The sequence below is a fragment of the Ascaphus truei genome, chromosome 3 (genome assembly GCF_040206685.1).
Source record: "Ascaphus truei isolate aAscTru1 chromosome 3, aAscTru1.hap1, whole genome shotgun sequence".
In the NCBI taxonomy this organism is placed as follows: domain Eukaryota; kingdom Metazoa; phylum Chordata; class Amphibia; order Anura; family Ascaphidae; genus Ascaphus; species Ascaphus truei.
This window is the reverse complement of record NC_134485.1, coordinates 278,242,291-278,259,964: the sequence shown is the minus strand read 5'-3', so window position 1 is coordinate 278,259,964 and position 17,674 is coordinate 278,242,291. Positions and strand designations below refer to the sequence as shown.

At 41.7% G+C, this 17,674-nt stretch overlaps 1 long non-coding RNA gene across 2 annotated transcripts in view; it reads right to left on the bottom strand.

The window, feature by feature from the left end:
* LOC142491067 (uncharacterized) overlaps positions 1-17,674 on the bottom strand; it is an 85,060-nt gene that overhangs the window by 49,950 nt on the left and 17,436 nt on the right. For both annotated transcript variants that reach the window (XR_012800255.1, XR_012800254.1), the window contains exon 2: positions 15,425-15,489. This is a non-coding gene — a long non-coding RNA (uncharacterized LOC142491067). The remainder of the gene's footprint in view (positions 1-15,424; positions 15,490-17,674) is intronic.

Sequence of the window (17,674 nt, the reverse complement as noted above, 5' to 3'; positions counted from 1 at the left end):
GGAAGAAGGTAGAAGAATACAGATGAAGATGGATTACAACTAGAAGACCCCTGGATTGTCATGTTTTATTATTTTAATGTTTATTATTTTATGTTTTTTTATTTTATGGGTTCCTGTTCGTGGATTGGTTCGTGAGTAAGCTGATCAACGGGAGTCGGTGGGGGCAAGTAATGGTAAGTTAAATAAAGAAATGTATTTAATGTTAATGTGTTTTTTTTTGCTTTTTCATGTCTTCATTTTTTTTTATGCATATCATTTCTTGCCACTGTATGTATGTATGTATGTATGTCTAGAGAGATATATACATACAGGGTAAGAAATGATAGTGTTGTTAAAGCTTGATTTTCTGTATTGTAAGTGATTGTGGCTATGCTGCTATGCATAGATGTGTGTTAAATGTATTTTATTGTTAGAGAGATGTAAGTTTTGGGCTTTATGCTGTACTATAGGTTATGGAGAGGCTTGCTATAGTATATTGTAATTGTTGGTGTCCTTTTTTGTATGTTTTGAACTTTTTCTCTGTTACGATAGCTATAGTTAATTGTGTAATTGGTATGGATGGTATTTTAATTGTTTAGGGATGTAATTCATGTCTGTTAATTCATTGATGGTGACTTCATTTGCTGACATAATATACTTCTTGTGATGTCAGGCTATTTGAGTTGGATTACTGTATTATTAACATTGATTTGCAGCGTGTACATGTAGTTTACATGTTATGCTACATGTATACACTGTAAATGCAATGTTTTAAGTGGCATTTGAGGCTTCAGATTGAATGATTACATGAGATTTGTGTAGGAAATTGCTTTTAAATTAATTGAGGATGTTATGCATAAGTGGTGTTGCCATTGGAGGATGGCTTCACCCCTTAATTACCTTTGAGGTTAGTACCCAAAAAGGTGATTAAGGGGTTCCTTGGTATGTTAATGTAATTGAGATGTATTGGCTATTTATTATTTTGGCAACGGACCCCAAGGATGATGCTGGCGACGGAGCCTTCTTATTGATGAGGTTAGTAGAATTTTCTTTACTTTATTACGGTATTTAATGTGTTTAATAATGGCCAAATAATATATTATCCCTATGTGGATAATAGTTATTTGGCACATTATTGTACTGTATGTGCTGGGGGAGAGGGTATTGGCCCCAAGGGTATTTGGTAGGACTCCCCTGTGGGTAGTGGGTGAGGGTGGTTGGGGGGGTTAGTGGGGGAGGGTATGTGGGTGATGGTGGGTTAACCCCTTAATGACTGTAGCGGTTAATAACCGTTATGTGGTTAAGGGGTTAGGGGACATTATATTGGATGTTTTAATTCTTGTGTCTGTTTTGCAGAAGCGGATGGTGCATGGGCATGATGAAGATGAGGATGGCCTTTATCGTGGCAGCCGCACATGGGTGAGTGCTATATGTATTTAATGTCTTTATTGTTGTGTATGTATTTTAAATGGACAACTGCACTATTATCCATTTGTGGATAATAGTCATTGTGCCCATTACTATACTGTATGTTAGGGGGGTATAGGTGTTGTTGGGGTCATATATATATATATATATATATATATATATATATATATATATATATATATATATAAATATATATATATATATATATTTATATATATATATATATATATATATTTAGTTAATGTGGGGCTGGTGTGTGTATTTTTTATTATTGTGGGTAGTGGGGGTGGGTGAAGGGGGTATTTGGCCCTTGGTGTTTGTTTAGGGCTTGCGGGTGGGTAGCGGGAGGCCTTAACCCCTTCATGACCGTAGCGGTATTAACCGCTACGTTCGTGAAGGGGTTAAGTGCACCCGCAACCCCCCCGCAAGCCCTAAACAAACACCAAGGGCCAAATACCCCCTTCACCCACCCCCGCTACCCACAATAAACCTGGCACGGCTCTTTAACCCATTCATTACCTTAGCGGTTAACCGCTAAGGTAATGAAGTGGGCTTTAAATGCATTTTTCCTGCCTCGGATGCATGCCGGGGGGGAACGGTGCTGATATTAATGGTATCAGCTCCGGAGACCCCCGGCATCAATCCCAGCCAGGAAAAAGGCCTGAATTTTTTCTAAGTGCCGATCCGCCGCTCATCCGCTGCCTCTGAGCAGCAACTTGCCATCTTTTTATTGCGTGGCTGATCCGCCAGCGAAACGGTATTCTAGAGAGGCGAATAGCTCCGCTTAGCTACTCGCCTCTACTAGAATACAGGGTGGCTGAAAAAGTTGGATTTTTAGGCGGAAAGTACCTTCTCGCCCCGCCACCGGCGGAAAATAAAAACCGCCAGCAAAACTGGCGTTTTTTTTTCAATCTCGCCACTTTCTGGCCCCTTTCTGAATACGGATAGGCTTTTTAGGCGGAAAAGTGGCGAGAAGTGCCTTTCCGCCGCTTACTGCATGAGGCCCTAAGTCTTCTAGTTGCCCCTACCTGTCAAGATGGCGACCTACTATATGTTAAAGAATGACCATCTAAGTATAGTCAAAATCGCTGCAAAGCACTATTCAAATTTATTTGCACAGTTAGTTATCTGAAGGAACAGTTTATTAAGTGATTGTGTTGACTATGTATTTTCTGTATGATTCATTTTATTGTGGGCGAGCGACTACCTTTTATTGGCTCAGCAGAGACAATCTATTTGCTGATTGGTTGGGACCTGGTCTTCAATGTTTTCAGATGGAGGCCGAAAAACTATGTAAGCCAATGGGTAAACACAGATACCCAACAAGCTCAAACTCCCACACCCACCACAAAGTGAATATATATTTATGTCAACCAGAGAGCTACTGAGCGTGGCAATTGTATATAACAAGAGACAGGGGGTGCCCAATGCTGCATCCAATTGACAAAACATATAAAGTAAAATACTTCAATAATAATAATTGGTTATTTAGTTAACCCTTTGGCCAAAGGCGTCATAAGCCTGCATACCAACGTCAAGGTATAACCAAAATAATGCAGGTCCTACACTACACTGTGAACACTTCCTTTTACCTCTGTGAGAGGGGAAACCATAATGGGTCTTGTTCCTGCAGTAAGTGAAATGACCTTCCAAGTTAAAAGGGTGAAGGAGGAGGAGTGAGCTCTGGGGGGAGGTGCCACAGCCTCCAAAGAGACATAGGTTAACACAGATACCCAACAAGCTCAAACTCCCACACCCACCACAAAGTGAATATATATTTATGTCAACCAGAGAGCTACTGAGCATGGCAATTGTATATAACAAGAGACAGGGGGTGCCCAATGCTGCATCCAATTGACAAAACATATAAAGTAAAATACTTCAATAATAATAATTGGTTATTTAGTTAACCCTTTGGCCAAAGGCGTCATAAGCCTGCATACCAACGTCAAGGTATAACCAAAATAATGCAGGTCCTACACTACACTGTGAACACTTCCTTTTACCTCTGTGAGAGGGGAAACCATAATGGGTCTTGTTCCTGCAGCAAGTGAAATGACCTTCCAAGTTAAAAGGGTGAAGGAGGAGGAGTGAATTACAAAGTGAATATATATTTATGTCAACCAGAGAGCTACTGAGCGTGGCAATTGTATATAACAAGAGACAGGGGGTGCCCAATGCTGCATCCAATTGTTCACAGTGTAGTGTAGGACCTGCATTATTTTGGTTATACCTTGACGTTGGTATGCAGGCTTATGACGCCTTTGGCCAAAGGGTTAACTAAATAACCAATTATTATTATTGAAGTATTTTACTTTATATGTTTTGTCAATTGGATGCAGCATTGGGCACCCCCTGTCTCTTGTTATATACAATTGCCACGCTCAGTAGCTCTCTGGTTGACATAAATATATATTCACTTTGTGGTGGGTGTGGGAGTTTGAGCTTGTAGGGTATCTGTGTTAACCTATGTCTCTTTGGAGGCTGTGGCACCTCCCCCCAGAGCTCACTCCTCCTCCTTCACCCTTTTAACTTGGAAGGTCATTTCACTTGCTGCAGGAACAAGACCCATTATGGTTTCCCCTCTCACAGAGGTAAAAGGAAGTGTTCACAGTGTAGTGTAGGACCTGCATTATTTTGGTTATACATTGACGTTGGTATGCAGGCTTATGACGCCTTTGGCCAAAGGGTTAACTAAATAACCAATTATTATTATTGAAGTATTTTACTTTATATGTTTTGTCAATTGGATGCAGCATTGGGCACCCCCTGTCTCTTGTTATAAGCCAATGGGTACATGGAGCTCCCGGGTTACTCTTTGTTGAATTCGGAGTCAAAGACCAACTTGTACAGACTGGTCATTCCTATCTGCAGGAAAACTTAATGATATAGGATTGATAGAGCGCAGGTGATTTTACCCAATGCAAATAAGAAAGGGTTAAAACAGACTGGTCAGCTACTTGTTGTCCCCTCCAGTGTCTTCCTATTATGTGATTTCCTTAAGACACGTTCAGATAAAGAAAAGGCAGTTCATAGTGCAGTACGAAGAGTATGTTTTAAATAGTCTAAGCACACAGTCTATGTAACGGTTGGAGCAGCAAAATCTATTGTTCACTGATATTCACTTATTTATTTGTTTATTTCATCACAATTTCCACTGGGAGCACTTCTTTACTTTTCTGCTCTATATATCATGTAGGAACAATTGTAGGATGGATTCTGAAGGAACTTTTAGGGTAATCTCTCTCCAGCAGAGCATTCCAACTGGTCAGCTAGCAGTACCCCCATATTCCCTGTGAGTTTGGTGAGTTATTGCTGTAATCTCTTAGTGTGGTTTCACTGTTAGCTTTGGCTAAATAAACTCTGGTTTATAAAATCCTTGCGTTCTATCTGGTGCTTTATGATACCGGGTATTTTTGTCAACCCTGATCATGACAGGGATTCTTAATGAGTTGAAAAGATAAAAAACTAAAAAAGGAGATGACCTTTCGACAAAGCGTTGTAAGCCTGCAACCACTTCACGGCATGACCAGTATGGAGGTAATAACACTACTTGTGAAAATTCTTATTTACCTCTGTAGTGGAGGGAGAATGGTCTTAATAGAACTGTCCTGCACAGGTACATGAAAAAACCAGCTACTTCAGTGTTAGTATTGTATTGTATTGTATGTCTTTATTTATATAGCGCTATTAATGTACATAGCGCTTCACAGCAGTAATACATGTGGTAATCAAATAAATAACAGATAATATAAATAACAGATCATGGGAATAAGTGCTTTAGACATTAAGGAAGAGGAGTCCCTGCTCCGAGGAGCTTACAGTCTAATTGGTAGGTAGGGAGAACGTACAGAGACAGTAGGAGGGAGTTCTGGTAAGTGCGTCTGCAGGGGGCCAAGCTTTATGTATCATGTGTTCAGAATAGCCACAGTGCTATTCATATGCTTCTTTAAGCAAGTGTGTCTTAAGGTGGGTCTTAAAGGTGGATAGAGAGGGTGCTAGTCGGATACTGAGGGGAAGGGCATTCCAGAGGTGAGGGGCAGTCAATGAAAAAGGTTTAAGGCGGGAGAGGACTTTAGATACAAAGGGGGTAGAAAGAAGACATCCTTGAGAAGAACGCAAGAGTCTGGATGGTGCATAACGAGAAATTAGGCCTGAGATGTAAGGAGGGGCAGAAGAGTGTAAAGCTTTAAAAGTGAGGAGAAGAATGGAATGTGAGATGCGGGATTTGATCGGAAGCCAGGAGAGGGATTTCTTGAGGGGAGATGCTGAGACAGATCTAGGAAAGAGTAGAGTGATTCTGGCAGCAGCGTTAAGGATAGATTGTAGGGGAGACAGGTGAGAGGCAGGAAGGCCGGACAGCAGGAGGTTACAGGTATCAAGACGGGAGAGAATGAGGGCCTGAGTCAGAGTTTTAGCAGTCGAGCAACAGAGGAAAGGGCGTATCTTTGTTATATTGCGGGGGAAAAAGCGACAGGTTTTAGAAATGTTTTGAATGTGAGGGGCAAATGTGAGAGAGGAGTCGAGTGTGACCCCAAGGCAGCGTGCTTGGGCTACTGGGTGAATGATCGTACTTCCAACAGTACAAAGTGTCCCAGAATTACTCCAAGGTATGACTAATGCTGCCAAAATCGTGCACATATAAGTTCTACAGATATCCAAGAGAAATCCAAATGGATCAATAATCCTATAATAGCACTCCCGTTCAGTGTCTCACTGATAGATGTTACTGCAGAATGTGAAACCCTTATGTTGATAAATGCCGTGTATACATCACTCTGCCACGGGATGGGGTAATACTGTGGTAGGGAGAATATATGCAAACTTTGAAGCCGGGTCTCCAGCCAGGAGACTATCACCGGCCCCTAGCTCACTGCGATCCTCCGCCACTGCCCTCACAAACCCTGTGCCACTCACGTCAAAATAGGGGATAAATTACTCACAAGCTTGACACGCCGAGTCCAATTCAAATGCTGAAAGGAGTTCCTCCGATCCGGGAGTGCAGTGACGCGTGCTCCAGCCAATGCAAATAAGGTAAACGAAAAAGGGGTAGTCCGGCGGTGCACAGCTGCCGTCTGGATATGAATTGATAGTCCACACGCATGTAACTTAAAGGTTGTAGTTTAATGAGTGCATACACCAAAAAATACTGCTACAAAAGAACTCTTGACGCGTTTCGTCCCGCTTGGGACTTTGTCAAAAGAGTGACTGGCACTGACCCTTGTGATGCTTATAAAGGGAAACTAACGTTACTATAGGGTGAATCAAATTGGATCAGGTGTTAGACACACCAGAAAGGTAATAGAGCAATCAGCTCAAAGGTGGATCGCCCTTAATTAACCCCCTAACTACTCCTCTTCTACAAGACATCACTTGGGCCAATCTCATGTAGTAAACATAGATAAAAGACACAAAAGGTTAAAAACCAATACCAAATACTGCCGTTTAAAAACAGAAAAAACATATACTAAACAGTTACCAGTAATAATGTAGCAGAAACAGCAACAATAACCAAAATATACTGACACATAAAAAACCTATTATAAAGCAACATACAATAAGTGTATATAAAGAAAATATATATATTACTACTAGAGTACGCTATGGATTCTAAAGCTATGTAGGATCATGTATGAAAAATACTATTGACTAAACACACAGTAAATAAATATATATATAATGGATATAAATCACATAATATAACCTAAAGACACACAATATTGTGAACCTCTATATATCAAAAGAAAAAGCAAACATGTCATTAAATAATTTATAAAACTGAAAATATATTTAAACATATTTAAACATTATTCTAATTCTACCACCTATTGCCATATATAATAAATATTTAATAAAAAACCTTACATACATTTCTTATAAATCATATATGAAGACCAAAGAAATGTCACATATGAATGACCCTATATCAAATTAAAAAATGCTTTAGATCCCACTCTACATTAATCCCTGTAGGTTGCAGTGTATTCATAGCATGGATCCAATACATTTCCCTTGTATTAAGTTTGTTAATTCTATCTCCCCCTCTAGGGTGGACACCAACATGTTCAAGGGCTGAAAAGGAGAATTGTGAAATATCCCCCTGACTACACATTGAAAAATGTCGCGACACTGGATGCAACATATCCTTTTTTTAAATATTTCTGATGTGTTCCTGAACCCTTTTTCTCCCTGGCCTAATGGTCCAACCGATGTATGACATGCTACATCCACATTGTAAATGATAGATCACGTAGCTTGAATAGCAATTCATAAATTTACCAATACGATGGTTACCCTCACAAGTGGGAATATTTTTAATGGCTCTAGCATATTTACATACTGAGCACCGCCCACATGGGAAAAAACCTCTAGGTATGGTACTAAGCGATCCTTGTGGTTGGTCATTAAATAGACTCGGTGAGAGATGAGAACCTAAGGTTTTAGTTTTTTTATAAATAAACCTTGGTCCCTCCTGTATCAGGGGTGCTATATCTTTATCAAGAGTAAGTATTTTCCAATGTTTATGAAATATTTCTTTGATCGCTTTGGATTGTCTACTGTAAACTGAAATAAAGGATGGACACATAGAATCACTTTCATAATTGTTTTATTTCTTTTTCTTATAAAGAGATTTCGATTTAATAATTTCTTCTCTATCAAGGGAATCCGCATATTCAAATGCTTTAATAATATCATTATCTTTGTAACCTCTTTCTCTAAAGTTATTGGCCATTTCATGTAAACGGGTCAAAAACATTTCATTACTTGAGCAAATCCTTTTTCCCACTTGTGAGGGTAACCATCGTATTGGTAAATTTATGAATTGCTATTCAAGCTACGTGATCTATCATTTACAATGTGGATGTAGCATGTCATACATCGGTCGGACCATTAGGCCAGTGAGAATAAGGGTTCAGGAACACATCAGAAATATTTAAAAAAAGGATATGTTGCATCCAGTGTCGCGACATTTTTCAATGTGTAGTCAGGGGGATATTTCACAATTCTCCTTTTCAGCCCTTGAACATGTTGGTGTCCACCCTAGAGGGGGAGATAGAATTAACAAACTTAATACAAGGGAAATGTATTGGATCCATGCTATGAAAACACTGCAACCTACAGGGATTAATGTAGAGTGGGATCTCAAGCATTTTTTAATTTGATATAGGGTCATTCATATTTGACATTTCTTTGGTCTTCATATATGATTTATAAGAAATGTATGTAAGGTTTTTTATTAAAGATTTATTATATATGGCAATAGGTGGTAGAATTAGAATAATGTTTAAATATGTTTAAATATATTTTCAGTTTTATAAATTATTTAATGACATGTTTGCTTTTTCTTTTGATATATAGAGGTTCACAATATTGTGTGTCTTTAGGTTATATTAAGTGATTTATATCCATTATATATATAGATTTATTTACTGTGTGTTTTGTCAATAGTATTTTTCATACATGATCCTACATAGCTTTAGAATCTACTATATATCTAGTAGTAATATATATATTTTCTTTATATAAACTTATTGTATGTTGCTTTAAAATAGGTTTTTTATGTGTCAGTATAATTTGGTTATTGTTGCTGTTTCTGCTACATTATTACTGGTAACTGTTTAGTATATGTTTTTTCTGTTTTTAAACGGCAGTATTTGGTATTGGTTTTTAACCTTTTGTGTCTTTTATCTATGTTTACTACATGAGATTGGCCCAAGTGATGTCTTGTAGAAGAGGAGTAGTTAGGGGGTTAACTAAGGGCGATCCACCTTTGAGCTGATTGCTCTATTACCTTTCTGGTGTGTCTAACACCTAATCCAATTTGATTCACCCTATAGTAACGTTAGTTTCCCTTTATAAGCATCACAAGGGTCAGTGCCAGTCACTCTGTTGACAAAGTCCCAAGCGGGACGAAACGCGTCAAGAGTTCTTTTGTAGCAGTATTTTTTGGTGTATGCACTCATTAAACTACAACCTTTAAGTTACATGCGTGTGGACTATCGATTCATATCCAGACGGCAGCTGTGCACCGCCGGACTACCCCTTTTTCGTTTACTTCCAACAGTAATGTGGAAGGAGGTAGTAGGGCCAGGTTTGGGAGGAAGTATGAGGAGCTCTGTTTTAGTCATGTTGAGTTTAAGGCGGCGGAGGGCCATCCAGGATGATATAGCAGAGAGACATTCAGAAACTTTGGTTTGTACAGCAGGTGTATGGTCGGGTGTTGAAAAGTATATTTGTGTGTCGTCGCATAGAGGTGATAATTAAACACAAAAGATGTTATTAGGTCACCTAGAGAGAGTGTATACAGAGAAAAGAGAAGAGGTCCCAGGACAGAGCCCTGGGGTACCCCCACAGAGAGATCAATAGAGGAGGAGGAGGTGTTAGCAGAAGAGACACTGAAAGTACGATGGGAGAGGAAGGATGAGATCCAGGATAGAGCTTTGTTCCGAATGCCAAGAGTATGGAGAATGTGAAGGAGAAGAGGGTGGTCCACGGTGTCAAATGCTGCAGAGTAGTAATAGTATCCATATTATTGTGGCTAAAATGGCTGGCTTGTATGATATTGTGTGCTATGTAGCAGTTGTTTTCCCCATGTATATACTGTATAATTTTATGTATTCAAAACAATTTTCTTGCAGCCTGGTTGCACGCAGCACATGCACCATCCAGACTTGACGGGAACCTCCATTTTAGATCACACTGTCCAGGCGGTTTACTCCCCTGATGGGTAGTTACCATCTTAGGTGAACTAATGTGCTTCAGCATAGAGCGACCCTCACGATTTGGTAGGGGCCCCGCTCTCCTGCTACAACTGCAACTCATGATAGCCTCTAACCAGTGGGACATCATTATACCCCAGGCTAGGCAAAACTCCATCATGCAGCATATTGCAAACGATTGCAGACCAATGCAAATGCTCTGTGGTTATAGTCTTGTTACTGTCTAGAAATACTCAGGGATTTCCCTGCAGCACTCACAATGCTGTTCTCAAGGGAACCCCTTTTCTCATCCACTCCAGCACCCATCCACTCAGATATCCACAGCACTCCTAGCACAAGATCCAGCTCGTTTGCCCGCATGCTGAATGTCGATATCCCTGAGAACTCTATGGTGGTAAAGGTAGAGCTTCTTTTAGAGACCATGCTAAATATGGATAGGCGGATGGAGAAGATGGAGACTGACATATCAGGGATACATAGTTTGCTTGAGTTCCTGCCCCTGTATGTCGGACACAGGTGCAGGAGGGTGGCATGGATGTGACCTTCACCCTTCCATCACCAAGCGCACCACCTCCATCTGAAGAATATGTGTATATGTATGCCATTGACGAGGAGGACATGACAACCCCGTCAAGACCACGCCAGGAGATGACAACACAGATAAGGCGACTAAGACAGGAGAAACAGGAGGAACAGGGGGTACTGCTACTGTCGAAGTGTGTGCAGGATTAGTTAGTAAATACAAGAATTTTCATGAATGGCTCGGGGGTGGGGATGTGTGGTGTCTCTTGTTCACATACACGCAGGCGCATAAATGTGATGACAGGCATATGCGTTTCAACAAGGTTCTATGAGACATATTGTAGGCATGCGCATTAAAACAAAACAGTATTAAAACAATACATACAGGTATAGAATACACATACTGTATACTGTAGAATAAATACATACTGTATAGCATAAAAGATAACAATTTTTTAATTTTGGGGTTTATTATAAAAAAAGTATTGTATACTGTATGAAAACAGCAGCATACTGTACTATTTAAAGTTTTCTATAAAGCTCACAGTTATTCTATCCTAATCAATAAAAATGGCACTGTCATTAAATTGTTGCCTCTAGTACTTGGATTTTTAAATCAGATTCATCAGTGTGCAAGCAACGTTACAAAAAGCGATACTATCCATCGAAATCCCTCCATTTGTCGTTCTCCACTTGATGACAAAGTTTATTTTCTGAGGAAAAATACATTTATTACTTGTACCGTACTGTGTGTTATATTTTCCCGTTATTGCTGCTGATAGATTGTTCTATTGTTCAAAATGTATGCCATAATGTTTTAACTCCAAAAAAATAAAACAAAGTTGAATATTTTTTAAATTGTTTCATTGTTTCATTGCGCAACCTTTTATAAAAATGTCAGTGTTTTCTAAAACATACAGTAAGTACTGTATAACATTTCACATACTGTAATGGTTGGTTAAAATTAGTCAGTCCCCTAAAGAAGTTCCCACAGTCAGTCCCCACAGTCCCCTCAGTCAGTCCCCACAATAATTTTCTCGGGGGGCTTCTCTTGTTTGCATACACGCATGCGCCTAAATGTGATGACACGCATATGCGTTTCAACAAGGTTCCAATGAGACATACAGTACGCGCATGCGCCTAGCTGTCCACCAATTGTTCAGTATCTACTGTAGAAGCTGCTCAGCCAATGATATTGCTGGACTACATTTTCGCGAATTGTGACTAAAATAAGAGAAGTAAATAACCATAAGCAAAGCGATTGATTACAGGAGAACGAACCGATGTGCAGTAACTAATCGCTTGACTGTGTGCATAATGTATTGATATTTTTAAAAAAAGAATAAAATACGGCAGTTGTACTGTACCCTCACCTTAGACTTTGCCAATCGGTTGGCGCCGAGCCACTGCCACCAGTCCTGTATTCTTGATTATACATGTAGTTGACAGGTGACAGCGGGCCTGCTACACCTGTAGTTGAGGGCTGATGAAGCTGGAAATCTTTTTGGTACATCCAGGCGGGGACAGATAGCAAGGGTTGCCGGTCACCATGTTTTCACTGATGGTCGGACTGTTATTGTAAGCCGGTGCTGGCGGCGCTGGCGACACTGGCGCTGTTCCATTGCTGGCCTGGGACTGACAAATCTTAGTTGGTTTTACCATGACCTTTCCCCTTTTGAAGTCTCCATGATCAAAGATACTGGAAAAATCTCGTGCAACACACCAATACCCTCCTCTAACTCCGGGTGCAGGAGCAATACGAAAAAAACACGGATCAATTCATAACTTTTTCCTTATTGCACGCTTCCACACACATGCATCTGGTGAAAATTTGTAAAAGTAATAATTTCGATAAAATATTGATACATTTGACGAACTGTGGCCATATTATCATCTGCTGCATTAATTGCGTACCATATTAAATAAGTATCGTTATGTCGGGCTTTTTGCACACGGACTGCGGCGGTGTCACGCTTGTGCTCCACACACACAAGCGCCAGGGAAATGGAAGGACCCGTTAGCGAGGTGGGGAATCCGCTGGGGACATGAAGGGAGAGAGTTGCCGCGCAGCTGGGGATCGTTGGGGGTCACGTGACCACGCCGCAAGCATAATAATGCGCGACGCGCCCAGAGGTGTGGTGCCTGGCTCAGAGACATGAGTGATCCAGCTGCATGTCAGCACATGCTCTGACAAAAGAGTGGGAGTGTGCGCTTTCTCAGGCACCAACGCGGGGGTTGTGGGAAACCACAAATGAGGAGCAGGGGAGGTAGAGTCCAGAGCACAAGGTAACACCCACAAGGGAGTTGCTTCTTGGAGGACGTCTAGCCTCCTTTAAGGCATAGTGCCAGAAACAGCAAGGTGCAGCGAAACTAAATATAACATAAGGGTTCTTAGTCTAATCCATTGACCAACAAATTATAAGCCTGCTACCACGTCAAGGTGAACCCTACTAAGCAGGTCCTACACTACCCGATGGTAAACTAACCTCAGTAGTATATGACTGACTGTCCCAGTCTTCCGGAATCCAAAGGAGATGAGTAAAGGTCCCAAGGAGGTCCAAGCAGGAAAAGCATGCAATGATTGTACTAGCAGGCACCAGGGCAGGCAGCAAATGACTAATAGCCAAGATAAAGTCAAAGAGAGGCTTACTTCCTGTCAGAAGGAAGAGGGCAGGATTTGCCAGGAAGCAAGATGGCGTTGTATGCTTCAGAATCCTTAAAGACACAGGATCTTGACTCACAGCTAGAGGGCGGCGATCAGAAGTAAACAGGTACGGAAGGAACACGCCGCAGGGGGCGTGTTCCGTGCATCGTTACAGGCGGTGTACTCATTGCAGGACAGGATAAATCCAGTACAGTTATGTAAAAAAGACACTGTGCATTGAGTTTTTATTATGAAACGCCTAAATTGATACTGTATTGTAACTTCTTCAGTACCAAGGTCAATTCACAATGGACCACTGTGTTATTTTTTTAAATACCTGCAAGTAGATACATTACTGTAGCACATTAGAATTCATTACAATTCATGAATGTCTGCCACCTGGTGGATAAGCAAAGAATTGCCCCCAATTAAATCCGAGCCATTATAATTAAACAGATCAACCGCGGATCAGCCGGGTGCTGGGTGGCGCGACTGCGGCATGAATGTGGCATGAATGAGGTGAAGCATGTGAAATTTAGAAAATGCAACCGCTACACCCACGAGAAGTTTTAAAATAAAAGCTGTCGCAGCAGTATATAAAGTCTACTTGGGCATGTGAGAACTATCCGGACCCGCTTTATCGGACCCATATGCATGGTAGATCTATTGTATTTCATAGACTTTGGACTCTTTGATGTTCTGATAACAATTTTTTGTTTCACCCTTTGTTTCACCACTTAATTATTGAGTGCTTACATGGAAGCGCCGTCACTTATTTTTCTGTACAGCATATTTTTTACTATTTGCTGTGTGGCTAATGTTTTATTTTGAATGGGAAAATGCAATATTATCCAGATACAGTATGAATAATAGGCATTTTGTCCATTAAAGTGTGTGTTGGGGAAGTTGGGGTTAGAGGGAAGGGGGGTGTTGTTGTGTGTCCATTGCTTGCTGTCACAGGATACCAGGTTATTTACAACTTTTTACCAGGATCATTCATTGAGCAAACCAAGGTAATGAAATAAATTGTAGTTTATTCACATAAATTCACTTACACACAATGATACACAAAATACAGACAAAAAGACACACTTAGTTTGGGTTTGGGGTAGAAAACTAGACTTTCCTAGGTGCAGGGAACTCTAAATGGAACTTAAATCGGCATGATGTTCCACATGCCACCGGTAAGTTCTCTTCTGAGAACTTGGTCCCGCCTGACCGCGATCTACCATAAATCTTCTGAAACTAAAATAAGCATAAAATTCTAGCCGCATCCGCTACGATCCTTTCTGAGAACTTGGGTGCAAAAGTCGGTACTTAAACTCTGGCAGCCAGGCTTTTCAGGCTTGAAATCAAAGCCGCTTGCTCTGCTATTCATGCAAGAGCACCTTTGAAAAGCGCACCGCACTCTTACTACAGGGAACTCCGAATCTGATTGGCTCACAGATTCTTATAGTATTCTGAGTTTCACTCACAAAACTCAGCAGTCAATCAATGTATGGGAACTTTCCCAAGCGAGCAATCAGAGCCAAGCCAGCTTGAAAAGCAGGGTCAGCGGGAAATCTGAAAAAGCCAGTAGGCATGCACAAGCCTGGCACCTCTCTCCCTTGTATTCTGTTGACCGGGAGTTAGTACCAAATGACCTGGAACTAAAATCATCTTGCAATCCCAGCCATGCCCGCTAAGTTCCATTCTGAGAACTTGGCTGCAAAAAGTGGGACTTAGAACTTTTCCAGGCAGATTTTTCTAAAGCCAGTGCTCTGCAATTCACGCAAGAGCGTCTTTGAAAATCCCGCCTGTACTTCTAGCGCTGGAAATATCAAACCTGATTGGCTTTAGGGGTTTCTTATTAGTATTTTGGAGTTCATTCACAAAATACTACAGCCAATCAGATTAAAGCTAGGAGACATAGGAAAATGCTTCTACACTGGTGCTTCTAGGTATGCCAACACAGGCAAAACGTTGATAGTGGAGCCGAGACAATGTAACTTGAAAGCCCCCGAAGTTGCACTATAGCTGCGTGTATGAGTAGTCAAAACAGTCCTGCTCACAATAAAAGCCCCATCTCAGCCGACATTGGGAGACAGAGACTGCGCAATGGGGGGTAAGTGAAGAAAACAGTAGCACTCACCCGATCGTATGCGCAGGAGTCAACCCAGCGGCATAGGCGGCTGGAGCGATGTGTTGATACGCTGGCTGTCGGGGAAAGTAGATAAGAAAGTGAGTTGGCACTTAAAGTGACGGCATCTCTATGGTCTCGGCATGGCGTGCTTCAGTCTGGGATAGGTAAGATGTGGAAGTAGAAGACTGATCACTGTAAAAAGGGCTGGAGGCTCGCATCCAATACAAAATATTTATTTAATATTGCATAACAGCAATAACTGCAGTTATGCAATATTAAATACATATTTTGTATTGGATGCGAGCCTTCAGCCCTTTTAGCAGTGATTAGTCTTCTACTTCCACTACAGCCAATCAGAGCGTGGTAACTTTCTCAGTAGCCAATCAGAGTAAAGCCGGTCTGAAAAGCCAGGTAAGCAGGGAATCTGAATCTGCCAAGGGACATACGCAACTTTGCCACCTGTGTCCCTTGCTATTCAGATGCTAGCTGTGTGGTTTGGCTCCTCAAGGTCTGGGCTAGCAGATGGCAGCCAGGATGACTACCATTGTTCCCCAGACTTGGGTACTTGAGCCCTTCCCTCCTTCCCAAATGGCTTTCAAACCTCCTGCATCCTCTGGCTACTTTGAACTCCGATGTCCACTAAACTTGCTGGCACCTACTTGGTAGCCCTCACAGTCGAAGTGGTCATTGGGTCTGACACCCCCAGCTTATATACAGTGCACAACAGTACATTACAGGATTAAACACAATGTTAATACAATATACTATTAATACATCCTAAGTCTCTGGGTATGGGGAATAGAATAGAAAGATGCACTTTTAATTCTATCAGCCCTTATTCCCACATACTTTCAAGGGACTTAGACTGGACTCTGACCTTAAATTTATGGTTGGAGTGCCCATGAACCCCAATATAGGTTCTTGGCTACCTGGGCATGAACTGGGTATCCCCCTTAACCTAGGGACCCCTCATAGTTACAGGGACACTTTGCACCCTTTTGCCCCATTTAACTTTCTGGGCTATGCGGAAGCAGGGAACCCTAGCGGTGAGTCGCGCAAGCATTTTCAAGTGGAGATATTGCTGGGACAATGTGCCTACATGTATCAGAGAATCAAGCATGGTTACCAGGTACATTTTTAGGGGAACTGACAACTCCGGACCCCAACTACCTACGCACATTCTGACAACAATTTGTCCCCCAAACCCCCTTTGAAACTCATGCCCTAGCAATCCCTGCTCATTGGCATCCAGGGAAAGGCAAAAACATAAAAAATCTTTATTGTTGCAAATTACAAGTTATGTATTGACAATGACTGGGTTCAAGAGCTGACACTCTGGAACCCTTATATTCAGATCAAAGGTAACCAAACAGGGCTTGACCTTTTAAGAGCCTGGTTACCCCCTCACCATCACACACTTTTGCCCATTCCTGTGTGGTTGTGGTGGTAGAGGGGGTAGATGAAGGTGGTAGTTGCCCCAGGGTGGGTTTTTAGGCATTGTGGGAGGTGTTAACCCCTTCATTATCTTAGTGGTTGTAATCGCTAAGGTTTGGGAGGGGGTAATCCCTCCCGGGAGGCCTAACCACCCACCATGGGTCAACTGTGAAATTGACATTTGACCCGATGTGGATTTTTAGGCCTCCTGGGTGGGTAGCGGGAGGGGTTAACTCCTTTATTATTGCTAAGGTAATGAATTGGTTAACTCCACCAAACCCTCCCAGTAGGCCTAAACCACCCACCCTGGGGCAACTACAAGCTTCACCCACTCTACTACATGTAGCCCCCTGAAAACAGCAGAGGCTATACCTATCTTCCTTCTACTGTGGTAAGTCCTGTTAAGATCAGGCACCAGTAATCATCATGGGTTTTCCCCCCTTCATAGCCCTATCATGAGTGGTAGATGCAAGCCTGGACTCTGCTGCAGGCGTGAGCAAGAGGGGAGGTTCTGCTGACATCATGAGGGGCGGGGCTAGCTCTATATTTAGCAGCCAACTCCTGTGAGAAGAGTTTAGTTGATAGTGATATCGAGAGTCTGGAGTTGCCGGTTAGTTATGCCGGGAGTATGCAGTTCAGTTAGTATGCCGTGAGTCGAAGAATCCTGCGGATCGGTCCGAGGAGTGGGAGGAGACCGCGGTCTCCAGAGAGAGAGGAGTGGAAAGATTCAGCTTCCTTTAGTAGAGCTGATAGAATTATAGACTTGGTGGACCAATGCCCTCACCCCACTGCCAGGGGTGATGTAGAGAATCCAAGCCCCACCAC